The following is a 19,587-nucleotide window of genomic DNA, read 5'->3' on the forward strand; positions in this document are numbered from 1 at the left end:
TGTTAATTGATGAGGGAAGGTGCAGCCTATTGTAAGTGGCACCGTTCCCTAGGCAGGGGATCCTGTAGAGATCCCCTTATGTAGAGAGTGGGCTGAGCACGAGTGAGCACCTGAGTACTCATATCTCTCCTTTCTTTACAGTGGATACAATATAACTGGCTACTTCAAGTTCCTGCCTTAACGTCCCTGATGTGCTAGACTGTAACCTGGAATTATAAGCCAAATAAACCCTTCCTTGTCTGCATTGCCTTTTATCGGGGTATTTTTATCACAGTAGCAGATAGACGAAAACTAGAACACCTCACTTTTCCCCCCACTTTTCTTTCATATGTTTTTTCTACTCTACTTCTGTCTACATCTATCTTTCATAGCTAGTTGTTCACCATCTGTCCCTCACATTCAGTGTTCCTTAGTGGAGTTGGTATTTTTGAACATACAACCAAATAGTCCCCATCTGCTGATCTTCAAACCCTCTATACACTCTTTCTGTTCACTATAAATCTAATGACTCATTTTTCAAAGTATAGTATTTTTATTAATTTTCAAAAAATTCATGTAATATATTGGCCATATTGACAAGACATTCATCTCTCTAACTCCTACAATTCCCATTTACCTCCTTGTTCAATGAACTTTATGTCTTTTTCTTCTTTTTAAAATTTAACCTACTGAGTCCAATATACTATTCATGGTCAACTTAGCATGGACCATACTCTTAAGAGACTTTCCGTCCCCAAGAAGCCATTAACTGTCACTAACTCCTTTGTTTAGGGATGGGGACTTGTGAACTCCTTCCCTCTCCATGCTACAGTGTTGACTGGCTTGGTCTTGTATAGGCCTTGCTTGTGCAGACAACCACACAGCTGCAAATAATAAGTGCAGCAGTCTTGTTATGTTCAAAAGAACATATGCAAAGTAAAACGTTCAGTCCCAGATGTGGGATCTCTTCTCCTGAACTGTTGGTTGAATTATTGTTTTGCTTTGGTTCTCCCTGACCTTTGGCAGCTCTTACAATCTTTCTGTTCCCTCTTTAATCATTGTGCCTAAGGCTTGGGGGGTGATAAAGATGATAGACGTACCATTTCTGGCTGAGTTCTCTCTCTCTCTCCCCCCTCTCTCTCTCTTGCATTAACTACTGCACAAAGAAATCTCTTTGATGAGACCAAAGAGCTGCATTGGCATATGGTATAGAGATATGAATTTAGAGGAAAGTTTGATACTATGATATTATTTGGTACAATATTATTGATATTATTTGGTACAATAATAGTAGTAGATAAAATCCCTGGGCTTATGAGTTTCCTAACCATGGGTTTTTGTTCCTGTTAACAGTACCAACCATGCATTTCCTCCTGCACAGCAGGCCTTAAATCCAATCAGAAAGTAGGTGGTTATCCCCATAACAGTTTTGCCACCATTGCAACCACGGGCATAGCTTGCTGTGTCAGTCATTATTGTGGTTCACAGGATCGACAGCTATTTAAGACCACTAATGACTTTTCCCCCCTCAAGCAGCCTGCATAGTAACTTCTAGTACTATGAAGTTTAGGTAGCAGGCAGGAAGTTTCCTGGTCAGTATCAACTTGATTTCTCCATGTCCTATGATCAAAGTGTTTGGCAGCTTTAACAATAGGGACTTTCCACTAAGTTTTAGTGAAAAAAACAAGAGCAATAGCAATTGGCTATATTGTTTGGTGGGGCCTCTGGGTCACCTTCAACCAACAGCTCAGGAGGTGGTATCCCACATCTGGGACTGGTCCTTTCACTTTGCAAGCTGTGTCTTCTTGAAGTAGTATTGTTGCCTGTGTAGGATAATGTTAATTGAACTCATTTTTATAAATTATGTATGAACTTTATAAAATAGTAGGTTTCATATAGCTTTTTTCTACCACCCTTGCTGTTACTTATTCCTCCTCAAACCCATTCTTTTCTCTGCCCTCTTGTTTTCCTACTTAAACCTCCATCTCCATTATAGCCCTTTCCCTTCACATCTTCTGTACTCCAGCGTCCTTCCCCCTTGATGTCTTTCCTCCAGTCCTCACCAATGGTCCTTTCCGAGTTTCCTGGTTTCTATAGGTACTCCGATTAAACACACAAACCTAAAGGTCAAAGATACACGTATGAATGAAAACGTGGCATTTGTATTTCTGAGTCTGGGCTACTTGGAGTAATATTTTCTAGCAATGTCCATTTACCAATAGATTTTATTTTTCTTTACAGTTAAATATAATTTAATTATGTACAGGTACTACATTTTCATTATCCATCTGTCAGTTAATGGCCATCGAGGCTGTTATATGTTCTAGTTATTGTGAATAGAAGAGCTATAAACATGGATGAACACGCGTCTTTTCCTGGAAATAGAATCCTTTGGGCATATGTCCAGGAGTGGTATTGCTAGGTCATATATGGTAGACCTACGTTTTGTCCTTTGAGAGTTCTCTACAGTAATTTCCATGGTGGCTTAACTTTACAAATTTTCATTTTTATCAACAGTGCACAACGCTTTTGTTGTCCCAAATAACTGTTCTCTACATAAAGCGGTGGAGAGGACATTCTCATTTTAATAGCCACTTGATCCTTACCGCCTGACAACTCTGCAGCAGGCGTGGGAGAAGGGCTCGATCATGTATATTCCAGGAAGACTATGGGTGTTTCATCTGTGAGACTAGTAGGAAGATATCATCCCTCCTGGCTTTACAGTGTCACTGGTTGGGGGAGGAGTGCCCACATTCCTGTAAGTAACCTCTCATCTGTGCTCTGAAAGAAAGCCCAATTTACACTCATTGTTTTTCCAGAGTAAACTTTGGTTTGTCTTTGGGTCCTGGGGAGGAGGGTTAAATGTACCTCTAATCTTGGATAGCAATTTTAGAAACAGTTTCTTTTGTTTTCTTATTCTTAGCCATTCTGACTGGGGTAAAATGAAATCTCTACTTTTGTTTTTTGTTTTTGTTTTTTGAGACAGGGTTTCTCTGTTTAACAAGCCTGGCTGTCCTGGAACTCATGCTGTAGACCAGGCTGGCCTTCAACTCACAGAGATCCTCCTTCTTCTGCCTCCTGAGTGCTGAGATTAAAGGTGTGCTCAAGTTAGTTTTAATTTCTATTATTTTCCTGGTGGGTGATGATGATGAATTCTTTAAAAATATTTTTTAGACATCTGTATTTTGTTTTCTAAGAGCTTTATCCAGTTCTGTAGCATTCTGTTTAGTTGTGTTTCTTGCTTTCTTGGTATTTAGTTAAATTTACAGTTGCAAATCCCTCCATGAGTCTGTAGAATGCCTCTTAAGTTGATTAACAATTTCCTTTGCACTATGGAAGTGTTTTAATTGTATTAACTGGCAGCTGTTAATTGTTGCTCTTATTTCCTTGGGGACCATAGTCCTATTCAGAAAATCCTTACCTTAGCCTATATCCTGAACTGTATTTCCAACTCTTTCTTCTAGAACTTTCAGGTCTAACATTGAGATACTTGATCCATTTGGAAATGATTCATGTCTAGGATGAGAGAGAAAGATAAACATTCATTCATTTGTGAAGGTACCCAGCTTCCCACCAACCATTTGTTAAAGATACTGTCTTTCTCCAATACATATTGTTGACACCTTTGTCCAAAGCAGGTGACTGTGTACTCTAATTTTATTTTATATTATATTTTTATTATAGCTGAGTAGTGAAATCATGGATCATTTCTTTGTGGTGAGATCATTTGAAATGTGTTTCCAGATGTTCAGGACATGGATCAGCTGACAAAGTGCTTGCTAAACAGATATGGGAACACGAGTTTGATCTCAAGAACCTATTTAGGCGCTGGTATGTACCTGTAATTTTTATGCTGGGGAGGCTGAGGCAGAGGCAGAAGGATCCGTAGAATTGGCTGGCTAGACAGTGTAGTTAATCAGTGAACTTTTGGTTATGTTAGAGATTCTGTCTAAAAAATAAGGTGTAAACCCAGACACTATTGCAGATGCCAAGAAGTGCTTGCTGACAGGAGCCTGATACAGCTGTGTCTTGAGAGGCTCTGCCAAAGCCTGACAAATACAGATGCAGATGCTGGAAGCCAACTATCAGACTAAACACAGGGACCCCAGTGGAGGAGTTAGGGGAAGGACTGAAGGAGCTGATGGAGCCTTATCTGGCATCAATGGGAGGGGAGGCCCTTGGTCCTGTGAAGGCTTGATGCCTTAGAGTAGAGGACTGCTAGGGTGGTGAGGCTGGAGTGGGTAGGTGGATTGGGAAGCACCCTCATAGAAGCAGGGTAAAAGGGGATGGGATAGGGAGTTTGCAGAGAGAAAACTGGGAAAGGGGATAACATTTGAAATATAAATAATTAAAATATACAATTAAGAAAAAAAATAAGCCTTCTGGTTTTCGTTTGCACCCAGAGCTTAACCTGTGCCACAGTGCTCCATACCCATACTGCCTGGAGAGAGCTGGTCTCCCAGAAGTGTGGACAAGCCTGTGAGCACAGGTAAGACCACCACTTCTCCTTCAAGGGACCAGCTCAGAGACCTCAGGACCCAGGAACTGAGGAGCAGTTTGGGACAGGATCCTTCCAGTTTCTGTCTGAGCTGGGGAACTGACCCTGTACCACAGCTCTCCATACCAAAATACTCCCAGGAGAGAGCTGGTCTCCCAGGATTGCTGACATACCTGTGAGCACAGGTAAGACCAACACTTCTGCTCAAATCCCTGGCCTAAGAAGGACCACCCCAGAGCCATCAGGACACAGGAACCAAGGAACCCAGTTTCCATCTGCATCCCAGACCTGACACTATGCCACAGCTCTCCATACCCAAACTCCTGGAAAGAACTGGTTTCCTAGGGGTACTGACACACAAATTTGCAGGAGGGACAAACCACAGTAAGAGACAGCAAGACCAGCTAACACCAGAGATAACCAGATGTCGAGAGGCAAAAGCAAGAGCATAAGCAACAGAAACCAAGGCTACATCATCAGAACCCAAATCTTCCATCAGAGTGAGCCCCAACACACCAGAAAAGCAAGATTCTGATTTAAAATCACATCTCATGATGATGATAGAGGACTTTAAGAAGGACACAAATAATTCCCTTAAAGAAATACAGGAGTACACAGGTAAGCAGGAAGAAGCCCTTAAAGAGGAAACACAAAAATCCCTTGAAGAATTACAGAGAAACACAAACATTGAAGGAATTGAACAAAACCATCCAGGATCTTTTGTTTGTTTGTTTGTTTTTCATTTGTTTGTTTTTGTTTTTGTTTTTTTTTTTTTGAGATAGGGTTTCTCTGTGTAGCCCTGGCTTTTCTGTACTCTATAGACCAGGCTGGCCTTGAACTCAGAAATCCACCTGCCTCTGCCTCCCAGTGCTGGGATTATATGTGCCACCACTGCCTGGCAACCATCTAGGATCTAAAAATGGAAATAGAAACAATAAAGAAATCACAAAAGGAGACAACACTGGAGTTAGAAAACCTAGGAAAGAGATCAGGAGTCATAGATGCAAGCATCACTAACAGAATACAAGGGATACAAGAGAGAATCTCAGGTGCAGAAGATACCATAGAAATCCTTGACACAACAGTCAAAGAAAATGCAAAAAGCAAAAAGCTCCCAACCCAAAACATCCAGGAAAACTAGGACACAACAAGAAGAGCAAACCTAAGGATAATACATATAGAAGAGAGTGAAGATTCCTAACTTAAAGGGCCAGTAAATATCTTCAACAAAACAATAGAAAAAACTTCCCTAACCTAAAGAAAGAGATGCCATCAACACACAAGAAGCCTATGGAACTCTAAATAGATTGGACCAGAAAAGAAATTCCTCCGTCACATAATAGTCAAAACACCAAATGCACAAAACAAAGAAAGAATATTAAAAGCAGTAAGGGGAAAAGGTCTAGTAACATATAAAGGCAGGCCTATCAGGATTACACCAGACTTCTCACCAGAGACTATGAAAGCTAGAAAATCCTGGGCAGATGTCATACAGACCCTAAGAGAACACAAATGCCAGCCCAGGCTACTATACTCAGCAAAACTCTCAATTACCATAGATGGATAAATTAAGATATTCCATGACAAAACCAAATTTACACAATATTTTTCCCCAAACCCAGCTCTACACAGGATAATAGGTGGAAAATGCCAACACAAGAAGGAAAAATACTCCTTAGAAAAAGAAAAAAAGTAGTCTTCATTCAACAAACCCAAAAGAAGATAGCCATACAAACATAAAACATCAAAAATAACAGGAAGCAACAATCACTATTCCTAAATATCTCATAACATTAATGGATTCAATTCCCCAATAAAAAGACATAGACTAACAGACTGGATATGCAAACAGGATCCAACATTTTGCTACATACAGGAAACACACCTCAATATCAAAGACAGTGTCTGAGAGTAAATGGCTAGAAACAATTTTCCAAGCAAATGGTCCCAAGAAACAAGTTGGAGTAGCCATTCTAATAAATGAGAAAATAGGCTCGGAAAGGTCAAGCTACCAGTTCAAGGTTCACAAAGTAAATACACACTAAAGTTGGGATTTGAGTTAGTCTTTCAAGGTTCAAACTCTTCATTACACAACAGCAGATGGATTCATCAAGTAGAATGGAGTAGGGCTGGAAAATGATGAGGGAGCATGCTAGAAGAGACAAGGGCAGGAAGTACATCTAAGAGGCAGGCCTAAAAAGAGGGAGACTGAAAGGTGCAAAGAACTCTGTTAGTGCTTGCTGTACTGAGAAACAACAGCCAGATACTCCACAAAGAATGGAGCCACTCCAGTGCTTCACAAAGAGTGATTTAAGAGCTAAATGGTATCTTCTGAAGTTCCATCTGGTCATTTGGTAACTTTGGAAATAGTAGTGGTGAAGCAAGCACAGGGAGAAGATAAAAAGGTTGGTAGCTCCCTTACCAATGGATTAGAAAAGTGAGCCAACTAATTGCCCCCAGCCTGCCCTGTTCCCTGCCCTCCAAAAAGGTTGGCTGCAAGAATGCATTGGCAAGAATGTATCGATGACTGATGAACTGATTATTCTGCCCAGAATCTCTATCAGTGATTCTCAATCTTCCTAATGCTACAACCCCTTTAACATAGTTCCTCAAGTTGTGCAGACCCCCTCCCCCCCAAAAATTTTGTAGTTTTATTGTTTGTTTTTAACTGCTAGATAAAGCTGGACATATTTAGGATGCTATGTGTTGTTTCTACACAGGTGTTCCTTGTACAGTGTTTAAATCACTGTGACCACATCTATCTTCTCAAATAGTTATCATTTCTTTCTATTAACATCATTCAAATCCTTTCTTGTTAATTTAAAAAAATACAGCATCAACTATAGTCACTTTACTGTGCAAGTATAGATTTAGAATCATTTGTGTAAGTAACAGGTAACCCAAACACAAAAGTTCCATTCTCCGCTCACTTTCTTGCTTCTCACACTTTATTTTATTTACGTGTATATGTGTATCTATGTGAGCACATGTGGGTCACCAGAATTGATTTTTCTCTTCTCTAATACAAGGTATTAATCTCCCTACCCCCCTCATTGTTTTTTCTCTTCTTTAAGACAGGGCCATAATCTCCCTATCACTGCCCTCTTCCTACTTTCTTCAGCCTCTGGGAGCCACTACTCACTTTCTTCTAAGAGACCACGGGGGGAATAAAAGAAAGAATAAGGTGTATGTGCATGAGTGTCAGGATGGTGCTGGAAAGATGGTGTCTTAGTTAGGGTTACTATTGCTATGATGAAACACTATGACCATATTATGTTCCATCACTGAAAAATGTCAGGACAGGAACTCACACATGGCAGGAAACTGGGGGCAGGTATGATGCAGAACATGCTGCTTACTGGCTTGTTCCTCTTGGCTTCCTCAACCAAGAACCCAGAACCATCAGCCCAGGGATGGTGGTCCCACCCACAATGGACTAAGCTCTCTCCTCTATGAGTCACTAATTAAGAAAATGCATCACAGGTTTGTCTATAGTCCCATCTTATGGAGACATTTTCTCAACTGAGGTTCCCTCTTCTCTGATGATTCTAGTTTGTGTTCAGTTGACATAAAATTAATTGGAATAGATGGCTCGTGGTTAAGAGCACTTCTCGTATGCATTTGGTGTACATAAATATATGTAGGCAAAATATTCATAAATATAAAATAAAAATCTAAGTGAGCATATTTGGGCAGAGGATGGTAGTGAAGCCCATAGGGCTGGAGTTACAGGTGGTTGTGAGCTGCCTGACATGGGTGCTCTGGAAGATCAGCAAGTGCTCTTAAGTTCTGAGCCATCACTTCAGCCACAGAGTCTCACCTACCTTCTCTGCACACACAGGGGGAAAGCTCATCTATGTATTAATGCTTCAAGGTTCTTTTTGTGGTTGTTGTTGTGTCCCTTTATTGTTTGTTGTTGTTTTTGTGTGTCTGGTATGCTGCATACAAGTGAGTGTGTAGATGTGCACACATACTAAGGCCAGGTCAAGAAAATGGGTGTCCTCCTTCATCATTCTCTGATTTGTAGCTTGAAGACAGGGTCTGTCACTTAACCCGGAGCTCACCCTTTCAGTGAAGCTGGTGGATTCTTGGGACCCTCTTGTCCTCTGTTCGCCTCCCCATCAATGCTGGGTTTGCAGGCATGTGAAGCCTATGCCTAGCTTTTTAAAGTGGGTGCTGGGGAATTTAAAAATTATATTTTATTTATTATGTACATTTACATATGTATAAATGTATAAGCATGCATGTGTAACAGTGTGTGTGTATGTGTGTTGGTCATAAAACAATTTTTAGGAGTGTGTCTGCTCTTTGTACCATATGATTCCTCTTCATATGACATAATTCTATCTGCCTTGATGTAATTCATTATTTTTATTGGGCATTCAAATGTCAAGAAGCACCCTCTAAATTTACTGAAAAGTTATAGGCTACTTTAACTAAGCATATTAATTTAACTCCTGATTCAGACTGGAGGAGTAGTAATTAAAGATCAATTCTTAACTTGGTCAGTCCCAGACAGCAGACAAAAACTGCAACAGAGTAGTTGCACATATGGACTCACTGAAGTTATGACAATGTACACTAGACCTGCACAAGCTCAAGCTGGACAAAATCTCAGCATGGGGTGGAGGAAGAAAGGTAGGCACAAATTCTCTCTCCTACCTGATAAGTTACTGGTATTCAATAGCTGCTGGGAAAGGGGAAATTACTTTCCTTTAAGGGTGGTGTACCATACTCCTAGGCAAGCTCCCCTTTCAAGAACATTTGGAGAGGAATAGCTCAGCTGTTAAAAGCACTGACTGCCCTTCCCAATTCCCAGCACCCACATGATGGCTCACAATGCTCTCCCCTGGTATGCAAATGTACATACAGACCAAACACATATATAGATAAAAGTACATAAATAAATTTGAAAAAAAAAGAGAATATTTGGGGAATACAATTTGGACTTGATAGCTTTCAAGAACTCGAACAACACTGAAGAGAACACAGAGTTGAGTGGGTATGCAGGTGTGGGGTAGACCTGGGAGAGAAGCTGGGAGAGCATGAAACTGTTGGGAGCATGAGGGGAGGGGTACAAGGAAATAATTGCTCCAGCTTCACTTTCCTCCATCCTTTCAACCTCTGCACTTGGATTCCTGGACTGAACCCAAGAGAAGCCAGGATAATGGAGCTGGTTGGTACAGTACATGTGGTACAGTCTGTGAGGACCAATATTCCTGAACATAGAATATGTTCAGGCCACGAAAGCTCTCTAGCACTCTATCTCATGAACACATGACTGTACAGTCATGCGGGACCAGACTTCTTCTTAGTATGATGCTCAGCTGAAGTAGATAGTTTATTATTATTATTATTATTATTATTATTATTATTAATCATTTTTTGGAGCAGGGTCTGACCATGTAGGCCTGGCTACTTTGGAACTCATTATGTAGACCAGGTTGGCTTTGAACTGACAGAGACCTACCTTCCTCTGCCTCCTGAGTTCTAAGGTTAAAGATGTATGCCACCATACCTAGCATTAAGTAGAAGTTAATGTTGAGTAAGGGCTGCAAAGATGGTTCAGCAGTTAAGAACACTAGCTACTCTTTCAGAGGATCCAGATTTGGTTCCAAGTACCCACACTGTAGCTCACAACTATCTGTAACTCAAGTTCTAGTAGAACTGACATGCTGGAATACCTGGTACTTAGTCATACATGGAGGCAAAGCACTCATGCACATAAAATAGAAATACAAGAGTTGAATAAATAATTGCATGCTGCCCTGCTAATTAAGGATAAAGTCTACCATTGTCTGGGCAGCCGTCTGGGCACTGTGCAAAATGGAAGATTCTTTTTACTCGCAGAGCACCTCCTTCTCTGATCTTGTCTGGGGAATTCAAGCCCTGCCACATGCCTGTAGCTGCAGAATGTCATGTAGCCTTGGTTAAGATTACAGGTCCAACTTCCTTTCTTCTGATAGGAACACATTTAGCCAGCACCAGAGATCCCTGGAATGAGGCTCCATGCTAACGAGGCAGCTCAGTACCAATGACCTTTGCCCATCCTGGATATTCTGACCCCCCAATCTTCACAACTATATAAGCCTTGAATAACTCCAAATAAAGTTGATCTGTCTATCTGGAGCTGTTCCCAGTGTCATCATTACTATACACACTCCTGTGGCCTCCCCACGTCATCCCTTGTCTCTGCTCCCTGCTCCTTTTGCCCTCATGGACATTAGCTGACCATCCACGAGGGAGGGGCCCAATCACAAAATGGAATGACATTCATTCATTTAAAGCTTATCTATAAAACATTGTGTTCTTATCATGTACAGATATGATTTAAATATTCTTACTTATTTTGTGAGAATTTAATATATGCATAGAATATAGTTTGATCAAATTTTCATCTCTCATACTCCCTTCAGTTCATTCCAGACCCTCTCTTACATCACCCTCCCGGCTTCATGTTCTCATTTTATGTCCCACATAAGTGAGTTCAGTTAGTATTGTTTTTAAAAACACAAATAAGGTTTTGCTCACTGCCCCCTTCCAGTCACCCCTCCCACATTCTTTACTCCAATACCCTCTTTCCTCCTTCTCTGAGCTGGTGGGGGCCCTCTGGGTGTCCCCCCAACCCTGGCACATCCATTCTTTGTGAGGCTAGGTGCACCCTCTCACACTGAGATCGGACAAGGCAGCCCAGCTAGAAGAACATATCCCATGTACAGGCAACAGCTTTTGCACTAGCCACCCCCTATGAAGACCAAGCTGCACATCTGCTACATATGAGGGGGGAGGCCTAGGTTCATCCTATGTATGTTCTTTGATTGGCGGTTCAGGGTTCAGGTTAGTTGAGTTTGTTGGTCTTCCTGTGGAGTTCCTATCCTCTCCGGGGCCTCAGTTCTTCCAAGCTCTATCCACTGCTTGGCTGTGGATGTCTGCATCTGTCTGAGTCAGCTGCTGGGTGGAGCTTCTCAGAGGACAGCCATGTTAGACTCCTGTCTTCAAGCATAATAGAGTATTGCTTGTTGCTTTTAAGTGCCCAGGTGTGGGGCCATCCACTAAATCATAGTTAGCCAACCTACCTGGAATCACATCCCTCATGAAAACTGATTCTCCTCCCCTAGCAGTCATCCATTGTCAGTCACTCTTCAGTTAGTGATGAGAGCTTGTGTGTCCATTCACACCTGTGCTGGAATGTTGACTGGTTTCTTAAGCAGCTCACAACAGCTTCTCTGAGTTTATGAGTGCAGAGGTCTTGTTATGTGCAGAAGTCACTGTTTTTCCCAGGTCCTTCTTAACCTCTGGCTCTTACAATCTTTCTACATCTTCCTTGATGGGAAGGGGTGTGATGTAGATGTCCCACTTTTGGCTGAACATCCCACAGATACTTCTTCCGTGTACTTACACCAGTTGCTAGTTTCCATGTTAGTCTCCATGCACTTCACAAAGCAACTTCTCTCATGAGATCTGAGAGCTGTGCTATTCTGTGAGTATGGACATACATGTTGAGAAGGCCGTTTGATATTATGTCCATTGATTTTGAAAACTCTAGTTCTTGATAAATTAGACATTTTCTAAGTAGTTTCTTTAAATTAGCATGCAAAATTATGGGCTTCATGACGACATTTTCATTCATAATTTGTTTCGGTGATTCTCATCCTCCAATCCCTTTCCACTTCTGCTAGCCCTCCCCCCACCCTCACAGTAGCTAGCTGTCTCCCTGCCTTCAATAACTGTACTATGAACATGAGTGTAAAGTGCTACATTCTTCTCATGCCCTCCCTGCTGGGGACCAAACTTGGGGCCATATGCACACTAGGCTGTGCTCTACCTCCGAGTTCCATCTCTAACCCCTAGTTTCTTTTTATTTTATTTTTTTAAAAATAGTGTTACAAAGTTGTTCAGGATGGCCTTGAAGTCTCTTTGTAGTCCAGCTTTAGCTTGAATTTGTAATCCTTTTGATACAGATGGTATTCAGCTTGCTGAATAGCTGAGTTTACAAGCCTGTACCATCAGAAGTGGCTTGGTTTTTCTTTCTTTCTTTCTTTCTTTCTTTCTTTCTTTCTTTCTTTCTTTCTTTCTTTCTTTCTTTCTTTCTTTCTTTCTTCCTTCCTTCCTTCCTTCCTTCCTTCCTTCCTTCCTTCCTTCCTTCCTTTCTTTCTTTCTTTCTATGATCAGATACTGAGATTGGTTTTTAAAGTAATTTCGTGTGTGTGTGTTTTTGTGCTCCTGCATGCATGCTGTGGTACACACGAGGAAGATGGAGAACAGATTATGGAAGCTGGTTTGGCAGCAAGCACCATTATCCCCTGAGTCATTCCTTGCGATTTATTTATTTATTTATTTATTTATTTATTTCTGAGACTGATTTCACCATGTTGACTTGGTGGGCCTGGAACTTGCTATATAGACCAGACTGAACTTGAATTCAGAGAGACCCACTTACTTCTGCCTCCCAAGTTCTGGGCTTTTTTTTTTTTTTTTTTTTTTTAAATTAGGTATTTTCCTCATTTACATTTCCAATGCTATCCCAAAAATCCCCCATACCCAGTTCTGGGCTTTTTAAGTGTAAAATATAAATAAGATAAAATTGATTGCTATAAAGTACACAGTTCAACTGGGCATAGTGAATAGGTTCACACCCAGGAGGCTGAGGCAGGAGGATTGCTACAAGTTTGAGGCCAATTCAGGATACAGAATGAGACTGTGTCTTGAAAAAGTCAAAAGCAAGCAACCAACCAAATAAACAAACAGCCCCATACATTTCAGACATTTATTATGCCTGTTATGCAGCCATCAAATTCAAGTACAGGCTTCTGGGGGCTGGAGTGGTGACTCAGCAGCGATGGGGTCATGCTGTTTTTGCCAAGGCCTAGAGTTTCAGCTCACTACTGCCTATAACTCCAGTCCCAGGGGGGTTTCACATACATGAACATGATTAAAAAATAAGTTGTTGAAAAACAACTAGACTTTTGTCACCTCAAAGGGACCCCATTTCCAGTGTCAATGCTCTTTGCCCCTGCTTGCAGCCCCCAACAGACAAATGCTGCTCTGCTTTCTGTCCTATGGACTTACTCACTCTGAAATTTCTAGAAAAATCCATAAACCTAGATATTAACTTTTTATTTTTAAATAATATTTATTTATTTGAAAATTTTATAATTTATATAGTGTGTTTTGATCATATTCACTCACCGCTTTTAAAATAAACTCTTCTAATACATCCAAGAAGCTAAAGATAGGACAACAAAATGATTTGATGAGATCTAAAATTGGGATGGAAGGCTTTACTTGCTATCATTATCAAAATATGTCTCAAAAACAAGGAAGGGTTTATGAGGTTTAGTATGAAGTGGATAAAGTTAACTTTATAATATAAAGCATCTGAAAATCTGAAATATAATAAATATGACTAATATCACCATATACTATCATACAACTACCAATAGAAAAATATTTAGAGTTTCCAAGAATTAGTATATATCAAATATTTGAAATAAAATGTGAAAAATGCAGACTGAACTGCGTGCATTCGTGTGTGTGTGTGTGTGTGTGTGTGTGTGTGTGTGTATGATTTCTGATTGTCCACTCCTTTTTTATTCCCTTGAAATTCTGCTTCTACACTCAGGCCTTTCCCTTGTATAGCCAGCTGCTCTGGCTAGGGCGGGGAGGCTGTGGGAGCTAGAGAGGAAGACACCTTCTGTCCCCTCAACCCCCACCCCCACCCCTCTGGGGTCTTGGGAACAGCCAGCCCGTAATGAGACCCTTATCTCCCTTAATGACTCTTGGGGCTTCGGGGATGCCTTAGGCTAGTTCTGCCCCAATTAATTGGTAGGGAGCAGTTCACACAAAGGAATTAGCCTGGATTCTTCCATCTCAGGCTACTGTTCAGTGCTCAGGCCCACCCCAAAGGAAGGTGTGCAGCTGTGCTGGGAGGGAGCTGACTAGAGTCAGAGGCTGTATCACAGCAGACCATAGACATGAGCTGAAACCCCTGTGCGACTGTGCATTAACAGCCACTTTGAGCCCCTTGCATATCTGCTAAGGAGTCCAGCATCCTCAACCTATTGGAAGGGAAGCTTCACTGGTAACAACTGGAATGAAGTATTTACCAAGTGTGCAAGATGTCAGGAAGGCCCAGACTAAGCCATTTGGTAATAGTCTTCAATGCTAGTAACTACTGTCTTCCTCACATTGGTATTACTACATAACAATTAATAAAATCATCAAAATATCAAAATGTTGACGTAATCAGTAATATTGTTGAGCCAAGTCACACAAGAGGATGAGACAGAAGGAAAACCCAAGAACCTTACTACTCTTTCCATGGTGACATTCTGTAGTATGTGGGCATTTTGTCATCAGTTTAATGTAGTGTCTAATACTGAATGTGCTTTGAGGTGATGATTTTGGTGAACAAATGATGTTTAGTATGAAAGGTGTTCTGTATTTAAATAATGTGTTGTGAGGCTGGCAGAGATGGCACAGTCACACACATACATACACAGACACGCAGACAGACAGACAGACAGACAGACACACACATACACAGACATGCAGATAGGCACACACACACACACACACACACACACACACACACACACACACGCATGCACTCAAAACCTGTATTGCTCTCGCATACCAGCACTTAGGCAGAGATCACCTGTAACTACAGCCCAGAGGATATGATGCCCTATTCTGGCTGATACTAGAAGAGCACTCATCTGTATACACCTCCCCTGTCTTTTACATTTTTTAAAAATAAATAAATATTGGAAAAATATTGTGTTGAAATAGTTATCTTAAATGTTTAATGCTCTTCTTCTCTAGTCACCAGCTTTTTTTGTTTTATTGAGGGCAGATTCATGTTATATGTAATAATCAGTTCAAAGAGCATCATTTTGGTATTGTTACCTCACCTTGTATGATTCACCATGTTGGGTAGCTATCACTTCATTTAATTACAGAAGACAACTATCACCCTAACTGCTACCCCTGCTTCAGCATCACTCCCACTGCTCTCCCCTGGCCCCAGACCACCACACATTTGTTTCCTGTGTTTATGGATGGACCCACTCTGGTTCCCACCTTACTGCTTATATAAAGGAAGAATCTACTAAGTTTCAGGAACTTCTTGAGACTTGTAAATTGTTAACTTCTTTGTTGATGAATCTCATCTCAGAATTTAATTTTAAAAAGCCTTTCTCTAGGATACACTGTCTTAACTAAGAAGGAATTGTGTTTGTGCCTATGGGAGCCCAAGATGGACATTGGAAGTCATCCCCCAATTATTCTTCTACTTTATTTATTGAGGCAGGGTCTCTCACTTAAAACCAGAGCTCACCAATACAGCTAGTCTCCTTACCTAGCTTGCTCTGGAAATCCTCTTGTGTTTACTTTCTGAGCCTGGACTTAGAAATGGGCTGCCATGTCCATCTGACATTTACACTTGGGTGCCAAACTCTTTAATTACCCCAGTCACTGTTTCAGATTTTGGATAACTGGTGTGCACAGAATGTGATATCTTGGGGATATGACTCTACTTTAAACACGAAATTCAGTTATGCTGCACATACCTGACACACATTGTCTGAAGGCCATTTCATATATGATTTTTCTTTTGTTTAGAGGAAAGTTGATACTTGTAGTCTAGTCTGGCCTTAAGCTTGCAATCTTCCTGTGTCAGACTCCTAAATACAGGCATAATGGGTGTGTGATGCCATGTTCAGCCTGCAGTATATTTAGCTCCTCTAAGTTTTCACTGTGGCTTGTCATCTCTGTCTGTGGTATCATGTAGATCATGTAAGGTTTGGATACTGGATTTTCCTGGTTCTGAGATTCCAACTTACATGGAACCTCCTGAGCTCCTCTTGGCTCTGCAGTTCCTGAGACTTTCCTAGTTGATAGATCCACAGCTTAAGCCTTAGGCACAGAACCACACACATTGTATCAGAATTACAGAATTGGGTATACATGGGCATCTTCAGTGCAGTTTTGATTTGGCATTGGAATGTGTTAGGTAGGTAGAGGTGGGAATCACCCTGGTTAGTAAGTGTGTTCAAGGACCAGAGCCAGGGTTCCATGCACAAAGATTAGAGCTGGGGTGCTACTTTTGACTGTGCTGCCTATGAAAAGTTACTTAACCTCTCTGAGTCCCCTTTGCAATGTCTGCCAAGAGGGATGGTAATGCCTACTTTGTAGTGCAGTGCAAATGCGATATAAAGAAATATAAATATAAATATCAGATCATAGACAGAGAGTGAAACAGAGGGAGTTGGGGGGGTGGGAGGCAGGGATGTCTTGAAAGTGTGACCTGGTCCTACCTACATCTAGGGTAGCTATTCATTAAGCCTTAATCACACCTTAGCTTCACTTGCAGGATTATTTAAATAGGTTCCATCCCGGGCATGTGATTCAGTTGGTCTGAATTTCAAACAGACTCAAAAGTTTTGTCTGCTCAGGTTGGGAGGCAGTGCCTTCTGGACGTGACAGGGCTGTTGACCCCATGAACTCACAGCTGCTCTGGTCGCCTGCACAAGAGCTCACAAGCCCCAACCCATAGCTGAGGGGCTACTGACAGCTGATTGCTGTTTGGGGAGGGAAAGACAGTTTTCTTAAGGAGTGTGGTCCCTGGTAGGCTGGCCATGCTCCAGGGGATGGCCACACACACATCCACACAGAAGCAGCACTAATAGGACCCAGGGGGTTAACAATGAGTGGTCTTCAAAGAGTTGGAAGGAGGATATGACCAAAATACATTGTATGCATGTATGAAATTCTCAAAGAATAAGTAAAAATACATTAAAAACAGTGACTCCAAATTCTATATATTTTTCTGCAAATTTGATCATTTCATTCTTTATGGGTGTGCAAAATTTCATGGTGTAAATGTACTGCATTTTTTTTTTTTTTTTTGTTCAGGGGCTGGTGAACTTTTGGGATGATCCCACAACGTACCTGTAGCCACACTGGTCCACTGATTTGTGGATCTCTGGATTGAGAGCCACACTGACTTGGGGGGAGGGTGTGGGGTAGAATCCCAGTGCAGTTTTGATTTGGCATCAGAATTTAAAACTGTTCTCCTTGTGTTTAAAAGGTCCAGGTAAGACTGAGAACTACCTTGTTTAGCAAGTGTTCAAGGATTAGGGCCAGGGCTCTGAGTACAACGACTGGACAGCTCTGAAGGCTGTGCTATTTTATGAGAACCTGTCACTTTGTCTGCAAACTGGGGTGGTAACGTGTGTTTAGTATGGCTATGTAAATGAAATAGAACTCAAGGAATCTTCCAGATGCATGATGTTGCCATCAATAATAGCACAGTAATAACAACAACGAACATCGATTGACTACACTACAGTACATGTTTGTATTGTGAGCTTGCCACGGCACATCCGTGGAGATCTGGTGTTGGTTCTCTCCTTGTTGGTTCTCTCCTTCACCATTACGTAAGTTCTAGGAATGAAACTCAGGTTGCCAGCCTTGCCCTGCAAGCAGTAGTAAGCCATCTAACCAGTGTCTTCCGGGTTGATTTTTATTATCCCGCTGGGGTTGGTGTCAAACTCTGTAAAGAGGCTCAGTTCTCAGAAGAACTAATGTGCTGGAAGCTACCAAGTCAGTGTCAACCTGGAGGAAGATGCCAGCTCCACAGTGTCGCAGATACGCTGCAGATTGCAAGGGATACCATTAATTACAACAGTAACAGCAATTATGAAAGGTTTCGATTTGCACAGCGCTTCATGCTGCAGAGAGCGTTTTCACGTTCGCTTTACTTTCCTCAGCTGTAATTTTCTCTCAGGTCGGCCAAGTCACCTCCCTTGTTTCAGCGAGGAGGCCAGGCTCAGAGAGGGAGAGGGACTGGCCGAGAGGGACACAGCAGTAAAGTGGCCAAAGCCAGAAAGGTGCACCTGAGGGAGAAGCTGGGCAGCGAGCCCACGTGGTGGCTGTGGTCACCCGATGCGGGCTGTCTTCCCTCCCCCTGCCTCAGACCCACGCTGAGGATGTGGGCGCTCTCCCAGCGGTAACAGGGCTGGGTACCCCAACATCCCAGGAGGCCTGCTGGCCTCGGAGGACTCGGGAGGGGCAGGGGGCGGGCTCGGAGGCGCGGCTCGGCGCGGGGGCGGAGGCTGTGCGGGAGAGGCCGGTCACCCCGCCCGCCCCGCGTCCCGGAGCTCCTGAGCAGCTGCGGCAGGGGGACATCCCCGAGGGGGTCCCGCCCCCCGCCCCGGCCCCGCGCCCCCCGCACCCACGTGAGCTCAAGGCCAGCCTGCATTCCTCCGATTGCATAGCGCATCCCTGTTCCGCGTCGCTCTCTCTGTCTTCGGGTCCCCAACGCAGACACAGCGCGGGTCCCTGGAGGGTCCCTGCGGACCCGGCCAGGTCCTTCAGCGGGTTCTGGCTTCTGCATCCCGGCGCAGCGCGCAGGCCAAGGCGCGGGCAAGGCGGCCCCGCTGACCCGAGGCTGGTGAGTGGGACATTTATCCTGAGTAGGGTTGGCTCTGGGTCCGAGTCATTCCCTGTGCACAGGTCTCCACTTTCTCATTACCTTTCCTCAGTGCTTTCCAGTCCCGTTATAGGTGCTGAGCCTGCCTCTGCCCTGCCACTCTGGTGAGTTTCCTTACTTTAGATCCCTGGGTCTCCTTCCCATCTCCAGAACTCCCCATTCAGCAACCTCAACTCCCAGGCAGTCCTATTTCCAATACTGAATATGATGTCTCTCCTATTTCTTTGGCTGGACTCCATTTTCCCTACCAGGGGTTCATAATCCAACTCCAGACATGCCTGCTGTGGTTAAGACCGACCATCATTCCAAGGGAGCTGGGTATGGAGGTGCGATTGTGGTTGTACTGTGTTATTTATTTTTGGGTGAGCATGTGCTTGTGTGCCTAAGACTTTGGTGAACATCATTGTCCACGGAGTTTCATTTGCATGGGGTACTTGTGCAGGAGGCTCAAAGTGTGTGGCTTTGAGTTTCATGGTGTGCATGGTGGTGGCGCGCGCGTGCTGGCGCGCATGTGTGTGTTTCTCTGTGTAGACTTTGTATGTCTAATGCTGAATGTATGGGGTTGGTTGTATTTCTGACGGTGTGAGAGAGGTTATCTGTCTTCTGGTGTGCATGA

The 19,587-nt window shown here is 42.7% G+C and overlaps 2 protein-coding genes and 2 long non-coding RNA genes across 5 annotated transcripts in view; 3 read left to right on the forward strand and 1 right to left on the reverse strand.

The window, feature by feature from the left end:
• The window catches only part of Gm30400 (predicted gene, 30400), a 20,456-nt gene extending 14,620 nt beyond the window's left edge, over positions 1-5,836 (forward strand). The window contains exons 2-5 of the long non-coding RNA NR_155762.1: positions 2,497-2,737; positions 3,444-3,617; positions 3,724-3,810; positions 4,383-5,836. This is a non-coding gene — a long non-coding RNA (predicted gene, 30400). The remainder of the gene's footprint in view (positions 1-2,496; positions 2,738-3,443; positions 3,618-3,723; positions 3,811-4,382) is intronic.
• Positions 1-19,587, reverse strand: part of Ccdc105 (coiled-coil domain containing 105) — a 40,879-nt gene that overhangs the window by 14,826 nt on the left and 6,466 nt on the right. The window lies entirely within an intron of this gene.
• LOC115487412 lies at positions 6,301-10,606 on the forward strand. Its single transcript, XR_003948918.1, has 2 exons — positions 6,301-9,115; positions 10,444-10,606. It is a non-coding gene; the product is annotated as an uncharacterized LOC115487412 (long non-coding RNA).
• Positions 18,337-19,587, forward strand: part of Slc1a6 (solute carrier family 1 (high affinity aspartate/glutamate transporter), member 6) — a 34,740-nt gene continuing 33,489 nt past the window's right edge. The window contains exon 1 of one of the 2 annotated variants that reach the window (XM_006513424.3): positions 18,337-18,932. The gene's annotated coding sequence lies outside the window, so the exon portion shown is untranslated. The remainder of the gene's footprint in view (positions 18,933-19,587) is intronic. The other variant, NM_009200.3, reaches the window with a different exon arrangement.

Source organism: Mus musculus, chromosome 10 (genome assembly GCF_000001635.26).
Source record: "Mus musculus strain C57BL/6J chromosome 10, GRCm38.p6 C57BL/6J".
NCBI lineage: Eukaryota > Metazoa > Chordata > Mammalia > Rodentia > Muridae > Mus > Mus musculus.